The sequence below is a fragment of the Panicum virgatum genome, chromosome 1N, assembly GCF_016808335.1.
Source record: "Panicum virgatum strain AP13 chromosome 1N, P.virgatum_v5, whole genome shotgun sequence".
Taxonomy (NCBI): Eukaryota; Viridiplantae; Streptophyta; class Magnoliopsida; order Poales; family Poaceae; genus Panicum; species Panicum virgatum.
Window position 1 is genome coordinate 4,079,530 of NC_053145.1, and position 14,490 is coordinate 4,094,019.

The 14,490-nt window shown below is 52.3% G+C and overlaps 1 long non-coding RNA gene across 1 annotated transcript; it reads left to right on the forward strand.

Moving 5' to 3' along the window:
- Nucleotides 1–11,896: 11,896 nt before the first annotated feature.
- On the forward strand, nucleotides 11,897–14,486 carry LOC120654681. The gene is made up of 5 exons (XR_005667151.1): nucleotides 11,897–12,196; nucleotides 12,361–12,433; nucleotides 12,565–12,617; nucleotides 12,735–13,161; nucleotides 13,353–14,486. It is a non-coding gene; the product is annotated as an uncharacterized LOC120654681 (long non-coding RNA).
- Nucleotides 14,487–14,490: the final 4 nt, after the last annotated feature.

Consider the following 14,490-nt stretch of genomic DNA (forward strand, 5'->3'; position numbering starts at 1 on the left):
TCTAACTACACAAGGCATCATGATCAACAGCACAAAAGAAGTTGACTAACTTCATAAACAAGTGGGGGTGGTTTTCTAATAACAAACAAAACATAGTTTGCTAACAAAACAACTACTCATAGTACAAACAGTAATAAATTCTGCCTAAAATACACTAAACAGAACATGAACAAAGCAATCTACCCTGTAAAAATCATGCCAATACATGTAGCCATTTAATCACAACAAATCATTCATGCAGGCAACACATAGAACAAACTTGAATTATACAGGTAAAATTAGAACAAATCAGAACCTCAAAATTTAACAGGATGTTGATACAGAAATTAAATAACTTCAGTGAATTTTTCAAGATTTTATCTATACAGAAATAAATATGAGAAAATAAACAAAACAAACAACAGATTAGCAAGATTTATTTTTAGCTCCTGATCTAGCCATGAACTGAAGCTCAAACTTCCTGGACAAACTAAGATACTCAGAAAGAGCATGCTGAAATAAATTCATGATTTATTATGAACAGAAACTATTTACCATAATTAAAGTCTACTAAACAAAGATTAAATCAAATAAATAGCTACACTAAAGAACTGATCATGAAATTTTTATAGAAAAACAAGTGTTTCAAGAGTGAACTACCATAAAAGTTTCACTGCAATACATGGCTTTATACAGTAGTTAAGAAAAAGATGAAAACAACTAATATTTAAGCACTAGTAACACAAATTAAATTCTACAGCAAAAACATGCAACTAAAACCTAACATATTATGGTTCTACTGCATAGATCTCTTCAAGAGGATTCCAAAACATCAAGATTTGCTATTTTACGAATTTTCTACGAATTGATATTGAATTACAAATATCACAACAAACTATTACAAACAAGCCCCTATAGCACTATTCCCCTGAGTCACTGACAACGCAGATAGCCCCCCGGGGTTTTTCAAATTCAAACTCGGGGTCCCTGGCCATGGGGAAAAGAACAGAGGGAGGATGGCCGGCCAAATCCGGCGACGGTGAGCGCCGGCGGCGAGGGTGGAGGGTCGTGGGAGGTTAAGAAGGCCAAGGCGCACCTCTGGGTGGCTTTGGAGCTCGAGAGGAGGGCCGGAGATAGCGGGTCGACGACGAGCGGCGGCTTGCGGGCTCGGAGCACGGCGGCGAGGTAGCTCCGGTAGGTTTGGGCGAGGGGAAAATGGCCTGGGAGCTGCGCTAGGACGAGGCGCAGCTAATGGTGGGGGCTGTAGGGGTGGAGCGGGCCTGCAGTGGCGGCTCCGCGGCGGGGTGGAGCTCGCCGGGGTTCGGGGTGAGCGGCTGCGGCGTTCTGGGGCGTAGGGTTAGGGAACTGGCGAAAAGAAGAGAGAAATAGCGCGCGGGGCTTCTTGTAGTGCTCAGGCGCGCGAAAGATCGAAAGCTGGGCCTCTGGTTTGGGCTCTCCACGGCGGCGGCGAGGTGGCAGCTGGTGGTGGTCTCTGGGCGCGTGGCACGGGAGGGAGAGGGCCAGCGCGAAGCCAAGGAGCGGTGGAGGAGGCTCTGGGCGACGCGTGGGCGACAGCGCACGGCGAATTAATGGCCGGGAAGGCCGGGAAGCCTCTCCACGGCGGCGGCGTCGGTGCCGTCGGTGGGCGGCGGCGCGGAACAGAGCAGGGGGGTGGAGGTGGAAGACAAGGGCGATTTTGCAATTTCCAAAAATTCCAGGGACTAAACTGTAAACCAGCGATAACTTTTAAAATAGGGCTCAAATGAAAAAGTGCCCAACATGAAAGTTGTTCAACCTTTCAAGATCTATAACTTTGATGTTGAGCAAAAAATTTATTTGACCAAAGATTCAAGAGGTAAAAATAAAAACATAGAAAGGAATTCGAATTCTAGAAAATTTGTCTTTTTCAAAGCAATTTCACTTCAAATGTAGACTTACAAGCAAAATTGACTACCAAGCATTAAATGCACTGAAATTTTACAAAAACACCCTCCACAAAAGCTATATTCAGAAATAACTATATAAAGGACCTTGCATAAAATCATAATTACACATATAACCTTTCATAATTACAAAAAGATCCTTTTTAAGCAAATCAAACACATGATGCATAGTAAACATACATAATTACTGTGCAGACACCTATTTAATTACTGTGCAGACACCCGGGGTGTTACAAGCTCCACCTCCCGGCCGCCGGCGTCCAGAATATCCGGGCCCTGGTCACCGTCCTCCTCGACCCCACGTCCTCCTACTACGGACGCTGGCGGGACCAGGTCCTCCTCGCCCTCCGCCGCTACACCCTCGACGACCACGTTCTCCTCGACGCGTCGATCGAGGCACGAGACGTGGTGTGGCTGCGCCTCGATAGCGTCGCCATGTCCTGGATCTTTGGGACCATCTCCCTAGATCTTCAGGACCTCGTCAGGACCCACGGCGGCATCGCACGACAGGCCTGGGTGGCGCTCGAGGGGCAGTTCCTCGGCAATGCCGAGTTCCGCGCTCTCTAGCTCGACTCCAGCTTCCGCACCTTCGAGCAGGGGGACCTCTCTGTCGATGAGTTCTGTCGGCGGATGAAGGGCATGGCTGATGCTCTTCGCGACCTCGGGTGCCCGGTGTCTGATCGGGTCTTGGTGCTCAATGTCGTGCGCGGCCTGAGCAGCACCTATGACCACCTAAAGATGTGGATCACCCGCCAGTGGCCCTTCCCCTCCTTCGTGCAGGTCCGGGACGACCTCGCCCTCGAGGAGATCACTAGGGGTCTCGCGCCCGGATCGTCCTCGTCCACCCTCACCGTGCTCGTGGCCGCTCCATCGGCTTCCTCCGCCGCTCCTACTACCTCCCTCCTTGGTGCTGCTCCCACCGGGCAGACCGGAGGTGGAGGGGGCCATGGACGTTGTCGGCGGGGGGGGGGGGGGGGGGGACGGGGTGGTGGTGGTACTGGTGGTCCTGCTTCTAGGGGTATCGGTACCGGTGGGGGCCGTCGGGGTGCGCCGACTCCGGCTCCCGCTCCTGCCCCTGGAGGTACGCCCTGGCCATCCTTCAGCAACCCGTGATCAGGGCACATCTCGATGTGGCTGTTCCAGGGTCCGGGGGGGCTCGTCCTCAGGTCCAGCAGGCTGCCATGTTCACCGGTGCTGCTCCCCTCTTCGCGCCACCCTAGACCCCGCCCGCTCAGCCCAGCCAGCAGCCGACCTTGCCTGGGGGGTGAGACCAGGCCGCTCTGGCGCAGTCCTTCAGCACCATGGGACTGACGCCGCCGGTCAGCACCGAGTGGGTCGCCGACTCGGGTGCCTCATTCCACACCACCCCAGATGCCGGTATCATCTCCTCTGTCCGACCCCCACACCCCTCTTGTCCTTCTTCCATCATGGTTGGTGATGGGTCTTGTCTTTCTGTCACCGCCGTGGGTTCTGCTCCTGGCTCTTTTCGTCTTCCCAATGTCCTTGTTGCTCCTCAAATGGTTCACAACCTTCTTTCCATTCGCCAGTTTACTACTGACAATTCTTGTTCCATTGAATTTGACTCTTCTGGTCTTACTGTGAAGAATTCGGCTTCCCGGCGTCCGCTCCTCCGATGTGACAGCTCGGGGCCCCTTTACACTCTTCGTCTTCCTGCTTCCGCTGCTCCACCTTAAACTACTTCTTCGTCTGCTGCTTTTGCCGTGACGCCGTATTCCACCACCTGGCACCGCCGACTTGGTCACCCCGGCCGCGATGTTTTGGCTCAGCTAGGTCGTAGTACCGATATTCCATGTACTAGGACTCCTGCTGAGCACGTTTGTCATGCGTGCCAGTTAGGTCGTCATGTCAGACTTTCTTTTTCTTCGTCTTCTTCGCATGCTGCGCATGCTTTCGATCTTGTTCATTGTGATCTGTGGACATCTCCTGTACTCAGCATGTCGGGTTATAAATATTATCTGGTGGTTGTTGATGATTTTTCTCATTACTCTTGGACTTTTCCTTTGCGCGCCAAGTCTGAGACCTTCCCCACCATTCTCCATTTTTTTGCCTGGGTGTCCACTCAGTTCGGCCTCACCATTGAGGCCGTCCAGTGTGACAACGGGTGTGAGTTTGATAACTCCACCTCCCGTTCCTTCTTCCTCTTTCGGGGTGTTCAACTGCGTATGTCTTGTTCATATACCTCTCCTCAGAACGGCAAGGCTGAGCGGATGATTCGCATGACGAACGATGTCATGCGCACCCTTCTGATCCAGGCCTCTCTACCCCCGTGCTTCTGGGCTGAGAGCCTCCACACCGCCACCTACTTGCTTAACCGCCTTCCGTCCACTGCTTCTCCTGCTCCCACTCCACACCACGCTCTTTTCGGTACCCCTCCTCGCTACGACCACCTTCGGGTCTTTGGGTGTGCGTGTTACCCTAACACCTCCGCCACCGCTTCTCACAAGCTGGCGCCCCGCTCGACTCGTTGTGTGTTTCTTGGGTACTCCCCTGTCCACAAGGGGTACCAATGCTATGACCTCACCTCTCGCCGCGTCATGATCTCCCGAAACATCGTGTTTGACGAGTCGGATTTCCCCTACTCCACCTCCTCCACACCTTCTCCTGACCCCGAGCTGGAGTCGCTGTTTCAAACTGACCCGGTGGTTCAACCACCGTTACCTGTCTGTCCTTTCCCTGCAGGGTCTCCCGGTGCACCGGCACCGCTTCCGGTGATCCCTGCTGCGCCACGCGCAGCCCCCGGACCTCCGGTCGTGCCGTGCGCGGACCCGGTGTCTCCTACTGCACCACGCGCGGCCCCGGTGCCTCCCACTGCACCTGCGCGGTACGCTCAGCCGATGCAGGTGTACCAGCGTCATTCGGCGCCGGCACCGGCGCCGCCGCGGTACGCTCAGCCTGTGCAGGTGTACCGGCGTCGTTCGGCGCCAACACCAGCGCCGCCTCCGGCTCCGGAGGCTCTTGCGATGCCTGCACCGGAGCCGTCGCCGTCGCCGCCTCCGCCGCCTCGCTCTCGAGTCGAGCCGGCGGTATACCACCCGCCAGTCGTCCATCGGGATCCTCGACATATCCATCCCATGGTGACTCGGCGGATGGCGTCTCAGGCCGCGACTCTCTCCGCCACCGAGGGGGAGCCGCGGGTCTCTCCGGTACCCTCATCTGTCCGCGACGCCCTAGCGGATCCTCACTGGCGTCGCGCGATGGAAGAGGAGTACGCGGCTCTTCTTGCTAACCAGACGTGGGACCTCGTACCACGTCCTTCTGGTTGCAATGTGGTCACGGGCAAGTGGATCTGGACGCATAAGCGTCGGGCTGACGGCACACTGGAGCGCTACAAGGCTCGCTGGGTTCTCCGGGGTTTCACCCAGCGGCCTGGTGTGGACTATGATGAGACCTTCAGTCCAGTGGTGAAGCCTGCTACTGCGCGCACGGTCCTCTCACTTGCGCTCTCTCGCTCTTGGCTTGTGCACCAGCTCGATGTGAAGAATGCGTTTCTTCATGGCACTCTGTCAGAGACAGTCTACTGCTCTCAGCCAGCAGGATTTGTGGACTCCAGTCGTTCGAACATGGTCTGCCGGCTCAACAAGTCTCTCTATGGTCTGAAGCAGGCTCCTCGGGCTTGGTATTCTCGGTTCGCCACGTTCTTGCTGACTTTGGGATTCACCGAGGTCAAGACTAACACTTCTCTGTTCATCTACCGCCGTGGAGATGAGACTGCCTACCTGCTGCTCTATGTTGATGAAATTGTGCTCACTTCCTCCAGTCAGCAGTTACTTGAGCGCGTCATCTACTCTCTGCAGTAGGAGTTTGCTATGAAGGATCTTTGTCAGCTCCACCACTTCTTGGGCGTCACTGTTTGTAGAGAGTTGGGCAAACACCACACACCCTAATGAGGGGGGGTGACATTTCATTATATAGGCCGTATAGGCTTGGAGTACAAGTTAGGGTACAAATACAATACAAGACCATATACAACTCTATATATCTAACACCCGCCCGCAGTCGCAGGGGAAGCATCACGAACACCAAGACTGGACCTAAAATCAGTAAACAACTGTACAGGAAGACCCTTAGTCATGATATCAGCATACTGATGTGATGAAGGAACATGGAGGACCCGGACTTCCCCCAAAGCGACCTTCTCACGGACAAAGTGGATGTCAATCTCAATGTGCTTCGTTCGTCGATGGTGAACTGGGTTAGCTGTCATATAGACAGCACTAACATTGTCACAAAAGACAACCGTAGCCTTCTTGAGAGGAAGATGAAGTTCCTGAAGAAGCTGACGCAACCAACAACACTCAGCCACAACGTGAGCAACTGCCCTATACTCGGCCTCGGCACTCGAACGAGAAACTGTGTGCTGCCGCTTGGACTTCCAAGACACCAGAGTATCACCAAGATAAACACAATAACCCGAAGTAGAACGCCTCGAATCAGGACAACCAGCCCAGTCGGCATCAGAATAGGCTGTGAGGGTATCAACAGGATCTGTACCAATGTGTAGGACAAAAGACAGTGTGCCCTTCACATAGCGCAGGATGCGCTTGACAAGCGCAAGATGTGGCTCCCTAGGATCATGCATGAACAAACAAACCTGCTGAACAGCATATGCAAGATCAGGACGAGTCAAGGTGAGATACTGCAAAGCTCCAGCAAGACTCCTGTACTCAGAGGCATTGGCCACAGGTGCACCATCTGTGGCAGACAACTTGGACTTAGAATCCACTGGCGTCGATACAGGATGGCAATCACTCATACCAGCACGCTGAAGAAGGTCCAAGGCATACTGTCGCTGAGACAGAGATAACCCATCTGAAGAGCGAGTAACAGAAACTCCCAGAAAGTGATGAAGTGCTCCAAGATCTGTCATAGCAAACTCAGCATGAAGTCGATCAGTAATGCGCTGAAGCAGGACAGAGGACGAGGCAGTGAGAACGATGTCATCCACATATAACAGAAGGTAGGCAGTGTCAGCACTAGTCTTGTAGACAAACAATGAGTGGTCAGACTCTGAAGGAACAAAACCCAACTGTCGTAAGTATGTGGCAAACCGCTGATGCCAAGCACGAGGAGCCTGCTTCAGACCATAAAGAGACTTCTGGAGAAGGCAGACATAATCAGGATATGCAGGATCAACAAAACCAGGAGGCTGTTGACAGTAAACTGTCTCATCAAGACGACCGTGAAGAAAAGCATTCTTCACATCAAGCTGGTGAATCGGCCACTGTCGAGAAGCTGCAATGCTCAGAACCGTCCGAATGGTCTCTGGCTTAACAACCGGACTGAATGTCTCATCAAAGTCAAGACCAGGCTGTTGAGTGAATCCGCGGGCGACCCAACGAGCCTTGTGACGAGATAGAGAGCCATCTGAATTATACTTAAGCTTGTAAATCCACTTCCCTGTCACAACATTAGCACCAGGAGGCCGAGGAACAAGACGCCAAGTATCATTGTCAATCAGGGCCTGAAACTCATCTGCCATAGCTGTGCGCCAATTGGGATCAGCAAGCGCACTACGATAATTGCTCGGAACAGGAGAAGCAACCTTATGATCAGCAGATAAATTCCGGTAATCGACAGGGTTTATGGTACCAGTCTGAAGACGAGTCAACCGCCGTAGAGTAGGCGGCGGTGAGGGGCCGCGCATCGGCCGGAAAGGAGGCTGAGGCGGCCGAAGATCACGCGCTGTAGCACCATACCGTCGAACAGGAAGAGGACCATTGACGGGGCGACGACGGTAGACGTTACCGAAACGCCCAGCCGGAGCAGCAGGTCCGGCAGGCGCTGGTGGAGCAGCGGGGACGACAGGAACAGCAGGCGCTGGTGGAGCAGCGGCTGGAGAAGGCGCAGGAACAGTCTCCACGGAGTCTGTCCCGCCAAGAGGAAGACAACCGCCCGTAGTCGAAGCAGATCCTGACGAGGGCACGAGACCACACCCGCCCGGACTGCCAGTAGCTGCAGCGTCGTCGAGAGGCCCTAACGGGGGCACGAGACCACACCCGCCCGGACTGCCAGTAGCTACAGCGTCGTCGAGAGGCCCTGACGGGGGCACGAGACCACACCCGCCCGGACTGCCAGAAACCGAAGTGCCAGATGGGGGTACGGAACCACACCCACCAGACGTGGAGACACCCAGAGCGCCGGGTAGGGGCACTAGACCACACCCACCAGACTGGGAAACGTCGGGGCTTGGTAGGGGTACGAAACCACGCCCACCAAGCAATCCGCCACCAGCTGCATGATCAGTAAAACAAGGTGCAATATCCAAGTCGCGACCGAGAAGAAAATCAAAGGAGCTGGTGGGAGTGCTAGAGTCACGCGCAAACGGAAAAGAGAGCTCATCAAATACAACATGACGAGAGATGATGATCCGGCGTGTGGAGAGATCCAAACAACGATATCCCTTGTGAGCAGAGGGGTACCCCAAAAACACACAGGCAGTGGAACGCGGCGCAAGCTTATGCGGGGATGTGGCCTGTAGATTGGGGTAACAAAGGCATCCAAAGACACGTAAATGCTCATAGGAGGGAGGAGATTGGTACAAACGAGTGTACGGGACTTCGTTGCGAATGGAAGAGGAGGGGCGCCGGTTAATCAAGTATGTGGCGGCTGCAAGGGCCTCAGCCCAATACTTGGGGGGCATGGACGCATGGATGAGCATGGTGCGCATAGAGTTATTGAGGGTACGAAGCACACGTTCAGCTTTGCCATTTTGTGGGGAAGTGTAGGGACAGGAGAGATGGAAGACGATGCCGTGGGCAGCAAGCAAGTCGTGCATGGCATGGTTAACAAACTCCGTCCCGTTATCAGCCTGGAAGCATCTAACGGTAGAACCGAACTGTGTGCGAACGTATGGGATAAAATCAGCAAGGTGCTGACGGACCTCAGACTTGTGCTTAAGTGGAAACGTCCAGCAAAAATGAGTGAAATCATCCAGCAAAACCAAATAATAAGAATAGCCAGAAATACTAGGAACTGGTGATGTCCAAACATCACAATGAACTATCTCGAAAGGGGAAACAGTCTGTGAACGAGATGAACTAAAAGGGAGACGCGCATGTTTGCCAAGTTGACAGGCGTGGCAAAGGGTGCGGTCTATTTTATTACATGAAAGTAGATTGTGTTTCCTGAGACTAGCTATGGCGGCTGGAGCAGGATGACCGAGGCGACGGTGCCACACCGAGGAAGATGCTGCAAGGAGGGCGGTAGCAGTGGACTGGGCAGCAGGCGAGATGGTGTAGAGATCGCCTGAGCTATTGCAGCGAAGAATCACGCGTCCTGTCTTGGGTTCCTTGACAGAGAAACCAAAAGCGTCAAATTCTATAGAACCACCATTATCGCGGGTAAACTGGCGAACAGAAAGTAAATTGCGAACAATGGAGGGAGCGATAAGGATGTTGTTCAGGAGGAATTTAGCGGAATTGGTGTCTAGAATCGAGGAGCCGCGGGTCGTGACAGGGATACGTGCACCATTGCCTACTAGAATTGAAGAATCAGCAGCTGGAAGACGAGAGTGGAGTATACCTTCAGATGAATGCATGTGAGTGGAAGCGCCGGTGTCCATCACCCAGGTGTCGCCTTGCAGCGACATCTGCTGCAGAGCAGCCACAAGGCCAGCCATGTCCCACTGCGCCTGGCCGCCGGATTGCTGCGCAGCAACCGCAGTGTGGGCCTGGGGAGCAGACCCAAGAAGTCCAGGGCCACCGCGCTGTTGTCCACCGCCACGCGAGCCCTGGCCGCCGCCGCCGAAGCCGCCCGCCTGACCCTGCTGACCCCATGGATTGATGCAAATCCAGGGTCCATTAGGGTTGGGCGCGCGTGACTGTTGCGGCTGTTGGCCGCTGCCGCCGCCCTTGCGGTTGTTGTTCCTCTTCCGCCTCTGCTGGCCGCCGCCCTGCTGTTGCTGCTGCGCCAGGAGTTGCTGAGGAGGAGGCGGCATGGAGGAGCGGCAGGAGGAGCCGCAGCCGGAGGAGCCGCAGCCGGAGGGCGTGGAGGCGTTGAGAGCGGTGGAGGTGACCAGCTTGGCCTCCTCGGCCAGGCGCAACTCCTTGAGGGCAAGGCGATCAAGGGCGCTGGAGAAGGTGATGTCGGGGTCATCAGCGATGATGTCGCAGGTGGAGCTGAAGCGAGGATTGGCGCCTCGAAGCAGGTTGAGCACCATCATCGTGTCATCGACGGGTCTGCCGACATCACGAAGGCGATCAGCAGCCTTCTTCATCTCCTGGCCGTAGGCTTCGACGGACAGATCCCCCTGAGTCAGGGTCATGAAGGCCTGACTCAGGAAGATAGCACGGGGTGCCCGATTCGCCCGGAAGCGGGCAGCGATGCCGGCCCAAAGCTTGTGTGCCGTCGGGTCCGCCTCCATGATGAAGTCGTGAACGGCGTCGGAGATGGTGCTGTAGATCCAGGAACGGACACAGCAGTCCTCCTGAATCCACAGAGGGGTGAGGGGATTGGGAGGTGCTGTCCCGTCGATGTGCGACATCAGGGCGAAAGTGCCGCACAAAGCCTCGAAGCACGCCTTCCACTTGGAGAAGTTGTCGGCGCGGAAGTCAAGCTTCATCGGGACGTAGGAGTGCACGTTGATCGCGGCGTAAGGGAGCGCCATGGGAGAATCAATCTGTGCAGCAGAGTCGTCGCCGAAGAGAAGAGAAAACCCGATGGAGCAATCGGAATCGCTGTCACCAGAGTCCACGTGGGTGATGGTGGACATTAACAGATGAGATCTGGTGTGGTGGAGAGGTCGCGCGCAGCCAGGGAGGCGGCGGCGCGAAGGGCAGCGGAAGAGAGGAGGCACGCGCGGCTAGGGAGGGGGGCGGCGCGCGCTAGGGCAGGGAGGGAGGGAGGGAGAGAGGCAGGCCTAGGGTTTCGGCTCTATACCATGTAGAGAGTTGGGCAAACACCACACACCCTAATGAGGGGGGGTGACCTTTCATTATATAGGCCGTATAGGCTTGGAGTACAAGTTAGGGTACAAATACAATACAAGACCATATACAACTCTATATATCTAACACTGTTGAGCCTCGCCCGTCTGGCCTTCTCCTTCACCAGCGGCAGTACACGCTCGATATTCTGGAGCGGGCTGGGAGGACTGATTGCAAGCCCTGCTCTACTCCTGTCGACACTCAGGCGAAGCTGTCTGCTGATCTGGGTGCTCCTGTGGCTGATCCTACTACCTACCGGAGTCTGGCCGGTGCCTTGCAGTACCTTACCTTCACCAGGCCGGACCTCACCTACGCTGTTCAGCAGGTCTGTCTCCATATGCATGATCCCCGGGAGTCACACCTTGCTGCCCTGAAGCGTCTCCTCCGCTACGTCCGTGGCACTGTGGACCATGGCCTGGTGCTTCACCGCTCGTCCTCTGCTGAGCTGGTGGTCTACACCGACGCTGACTGGGTTGGCTGCCCGGACACTCGCCGCTCCACTTCCAGTTACGCCGTCTTCCTGGGCGGCAACCTGGTCTCCTGGTCATCCAAGCGACAGCCGGTTGTCTCCCACTCCAGTGCCGAGGCGGAGTACCGGGCTGTCGCTAACGGCGTGGCGGAGGCGTCCTGGCTCCGACAGCTCTTGGCGGAGCTCCACAGCCCACTCGCCAAGAGCACGCTCGTCTTCTGCGACAACGTCAGCGCCGTGTATCTCTCCACCAACCCCGTTCAGCATCAGCGGACGAAGCATGTGGAGATCGACTTACACTTCATGCGCGACAGGGTCGCCATCGGCGATGTTCGGGTACTCCATGTCCCGATCACCTCCCAGTTTGCCGACATCTTCACCAAGGGACTATTCTCCTCGACCTTCTCGGAGTTTCGCTCCAACCTCAACGTAGCAGGTGGCTAGTTGTGGCTGCGGGGAGGTGTTTGCCCTTTGTACTTTCTTCTTGTCCAGTCTTGAACACCGCTGCGATGTTAGTTTAGACTACGGGGGTGTTAGCTTTCTTATTGTCCAGTCTTGAACACCGCTGCGCCGGTAGTTCAGACTGCGGGGGTTGTTGGTATATATGTGAGCCCATGTATAGAGGCCCATCTAGAAGCCCATGTATAAGAAATATATATCCCACCCTTCTAGAATTTGGTGGAATAGAGACAATTATTCTCTTCATCAAGCAATACCATGTAAATGTATGTGTGTTATTTTCGATCTTCTGTTGTTGCATGAAGACCAAAGTGGCTGCATGGTCTTTTCCTTGAAACAACAAGGACCTCCCGAAGACATCCTGCTATATAGAGCACCGACAACTGAATATTGAAAAGCATGTGAGAATCTTGATCCGATATTTCTTGTATCCTATTTTTTTTCATTATTAGATGCTTGTAGCCTTTTTCTGGCGCACGTTCTAACATCAAGATGCGTATGAGCTTTCTTGACAGTGACACTGAGTTCTGACTCTGGTTCCCAACTCCTTTTTGTGGTTTCTTAGTCTTTGTACTCTGATGGTTACAGAATGAAGTAGCAATTCTTTCAGCAAAAGAGAAGCATTGCATATTTGCAAGGTAGGTTGTATTAGTATTTAATGTGCTAAAAGACTGTATATAATCTAAGCCTTGTGATAGTCCTTTTCTGTTTCCAATGTTTTTCATGGTCTGAACTGAATACTGATTCACCCAACATTGTATAATCACAGTGAAGCGCTAAGGATGGAATGTTGAAATTTGGATGCACCACACTGTCATACAGGTACGTGCTGAACTTAAAATTCTCATGGTATGTTAGCAGTTTGAATCTTAAGCCACGATTCATTGAACACAACAACGTTGCTAATGTTGCTTCCTCTGCTTGAACATCGGATAACAGGGTTGGTAACAAGTATCTTAAAGCATTGCAGTGGCGTCTGCCCTTCGCTGGCAAGTGCACTCTAGGTGGTGATGACCATTCTACCATTTCCTGATCTGATCTGTTTTTGGAAAAGATGAGACCCGTACACGATCCACGTGAATGCATCTTCCAAAGCTAAAGCTTCCAACCACGATGGTTTCATCTCTCACTCATCGATTGGGACTTGTCTGGCTTTCGCATCTCCACACCAGCGCTGCAGCGCTTGCTGCCTGCTGGCCATGGATTCTTCTCCTCGTCAGTGTCTTGGCATCAGCACGTGGATATGGCATCGTGTCCTTTGAGATGATTGGCAGATTGGGTCACTTCAAGCTTTGTATCTACCCACTGACTCACGGATATACTTCAAAACTGGTCATCCGAGGATCTTATGCTAAAGGGAGAGAAGGTACTTGTCCAATTGGCATAGCGAATTTGATTCTTTTCTTCTTCCTTTTGATCTTCCTCATCCTGTCTTTCTCCTTGTTTTTTTCAGAATCCTTATCCTCGCGATTCATCTTTGTTTTCCAGCGAATCTTAGCAGATTTGGTTCCCACTAGCAGTCTGTACTTTGTAACATGCTCTTTTTTTTTGTCACAGTGTAAGTAACGAAGGATGAGAAAATATAATATCATTGACCTTGAACCACAATGGTCATGGTGAGCTTACATTATCTACAGTGGTAAGCAAGGAATATCTGTTGAATTCTTTTGAGGAATTCACACTTGATGTCTCAACATTACTGATACTCACCGTGCTCTCATGAAACTGATACTCACATCTGATGTCTCAACATTACTACCTGCAGTCAAAGAAAAGGTTGGTTAGGGTGTTACCCTGCCTCGAAAATACAAAGCATCAGTATTGCTGTGGATGTTTGTGCAAAATATGATTGAACTTGCCATGGATTTTATTTTCCCAGTAGATGTGGTGTACACGACAAATTATGGCAAGTGCAGCAATGTATTTATTTTGTTCACTATTAAATTTAGCAGGCCTTAATTGCAATATTTTTCTGGAAGTAAGATAAACATAGATATTAAAGTTACACGGGATCCTGACTAGATTGTTAGTATTGGAGCTTTTTTTTAAAAAAACTAGTATTTGAACATTTAGATCTCACACTTTTACATAGTTTTACATCGTCAGGAAGGGATCACTCATCAGGTTCACTGTGAATCTCTTCCAGTTGCATTACTCTGAACCAGAATATGAGCTAAATTTGACGGATTGGTTATTTTGTGGGACCCTGAGCAACCAAAGTCACAACAAATGTAAAATGAAATAATAGTGTTGTAGGACAAGCCGGAAAACTATGATAACACCTTCATATAGCACCTATACAATAAACTATGTGCCAAAGGAAATTGCAGAGATGAGATGGCAGATCCTGTATCCATCTTCATGCATTTCAGTTACAGATAAGTATAACGTGCTTTTCTTTTGAAGTGATCCAAAAACAATGTCAGGGCAGGGCAGATCTTGAATGAATCCGACGAATGGAAGTTCTATCTGTACAGCTTCTTTTGCAATAAAAGCACAAAATGTTTTAGGTTTCCGTGTACCATCGCTGCTCTTGAGATTTCTCTATGCAATTTTTTTCACGGTTGCTCTTGGGACTTTTTCTTTTAAAAGCTTGGCTGCTCAAATGTTTCCCTGAAATCTTCTTCTTGTAGAGCCTCACCTTTTTACGGCCTTGAACGTTTGGGCTGACATGAAGCACGCTGCATCCATCATT